Source organism: Nanorana parkeri, unplaced genomic scaffold, assembly GCF_000935625.1.
Source record: "Nanorana parkeri isolate BGI_ZX_2015 unplaced genomic scaffold, ASM93562v1 scaffold3789, whole genome shotgun sequence".
In the NCBI taxonomy this organism is placed as follows: Eukaryota; Metazoa; Chordata; class Amphibia; order Anura; family Dicroglossidae; genus Nanorana; species Nanorana parkeri.
This window is the reverse complement of record NW_017310057.1, coordinates 31,892-33,282: the sequence shown is the minus strand read 5'-3', so window position 1 is coordinate 33,282 and position 1,391 is coordinate 31,892. Positions and strand designations below refer to the sequence as shown.

Sequence of the window (1,391 nt, the reverse complement as noted above, 5' to 3'; positions counted from 1 at the left end):
ATGGGATTTGTAGTCCGAGGGTGTGATGGAGGATGGGTGTCACCTTCTCGGCTTTGTGTCTCGCAGGGAAGAAGCGCCGATTGGCCGATACGAAGAATTCCTCTACAGAAGCTTCCCAGATGGAGGAGACGATGGACGCGGAGCCGGAGAAGGTGGGCACTCAATGGTGGTACTCCCGGGAGAGTCCTCTCCTCTATGGTGACCTCTTCCCAGCTCCAGCAGTAGAGCTCAGACTGGGAGAGGGAGCACAAGGAGCCAATGGGTTGTGAGGCCGTGTTCATGTGGTACATGCTGGCAGGAGGAGAGAGCAGAGTAACCAGTCAGCTACTTGTACTGTCCAATCACAGACGAGGGGAGGGACAGCACCGGCCTAAGTCGCACAGTGCTGAGCGTCCCCAATATTTGTACGCCTTGTGTCCCCGTGTGATGATGTCATCATTCCTAATAAATGTCTTTTCCACAAGGAGCCGGAGGAGATGGGGAAACCTTCCATCAGCCTGAGCAGCTTCCTTCCATTCTTCCGGGAGCTGGACCTGGAGGTCTTCACCGTCCTCCACAGCGGCCTCCTCACCCGCTCCCTTCTGGACTCCGAAATGTGTACCAAGGTAACGGGACTCCGCCCCCAAGTGCCTGTCCTTCCCCATTCAGGGAGATCCCCCCGCAAATCCTGGACCGGGGGGGGGTCTCGGGGCCGATACATTGTAACAATTACTGAAGTGAGGGGCCGGCCGTCATGGATCAGGAAGTGAGGGGCCGGCCGTCATGGAGCAGGAAGTGAGGGGCCGGCCGTCATGGAGCAGGAAGTGAGGGGCCGGCCGTCATGGAGCAGGAAGTGGGGGGCCGGCCGTCATGGAGCAGGAAGTGAGGGGCCGGCAGTCATGGAGCAGGAAGTGAGGGGCCGGCCGTCATGGAGCAGGAAGTGGGGGTGGGGAGGGACACGAAGAATCTATTGCTGGATGTGTGTAACATACATGTACTACATATAGAATACACGGCAGTAATAGGGTTACAATTCTCTCCTGCTAACATGAAGGGTTAAATGATCCCAGCGGCATGATGGGGTTTGTAGTTTCACGACAGCTCTGTGAAAGCAAATATAAATGTTTTATTGTTCTAGAACCTTCTTTGGGTGTAGGAGGTGCAGTCATGGTGGTGCGGTGCAGTCATGTGGTGTGGTGCGGTGCAGTCATGTGGTGCGGTGCAGTCATGTGGTGCGGTGCAGTCATGTGGTGCGGTGCAGTCATGTGGTGCGGTGCAGTCATGTGGTGCGGTGCAGTCATGTGGTGCAGGTATATTAGTCACTATGGTGTGTACACTGACAGGCGACGGAGGTGGTGCAGCTGGGGCCGGCTGAGTTGGTTTTCCTCCTGGAGGATCTGTCCCGGAAAATG

At 56.5% G+C, this 1,391-nt stretch overlaps 1 long non-coding RNA gene across 1 annotated transcript; it reads left to right on the top strand.

Annotated features, from left to right (window-relative positions):
- Positions 1 to 141: 141 nt before the first annotated feature.
- LOC108803485 lies at positions 142 to 1,383 on the top strand. Its single transcript, XR_001942285.1, has 3 exons — positions 142 to 152; positions 465 to 605; positions 1,323 to 1,383. It is a non-coding gene; the product is annotated as an uncharacterized LOC108803485 (long non-coding RNA).
- The last annotated feature ends 8 nt before the right edge of the window (positions 1,384 to 1,391 follow it).